Here is a 376-nt window from a genome sequence, read left to right as displayed (position 1 = left end):
TTTATTCATACATAAAAGAAAATATAATAATTTAAAAAAATTAATAATGATGATATTTTTGATGTAATATTGACTGTTATATATGTATATAAATAAAAAGGTTTAAGTATTTGATATGCAAATAGATAAGAACTGTGGGTGCTTATGCATGTAAATGTCCCATTAATTTTTTTATGAATTTTAATAAGAATATTATTTATTGATTAATGCTTGATATAATTAGGAAAAATATATCAACTTTTAAAAAAATTCTTATTTATGTTTATAACTTCAACTATTAATAAAGACTTAAGTAGGGGTGTAAACGGGCCGAACACGAGCGAGTATAGGCTCAGCTCGTGTTCGGCTCGTTTATATTTTAAGCTCAAAAAAAATT

This window comes from Phalaenopsis equestris, unplaced genomic scaffold (assembly GCF_001263595.1).
Source record: "Phalaenopsis equestris unplaced genomic scaffold, ASM126359v1 Scaffold000994, whole genome shotgun sequence".
Taxonomy (NCBI): Eukaryota; Viridiplantae; Streptophyta; class Magnoliopsida; order Asparagales; family Orchidaceae; genus Phalaenopsis; species Phalaenopsis equestris.
The sequence above is the reverse complement of the archived record's forward strand: the minus strand, read 5'-3'. Positions refer to the sequence as shown.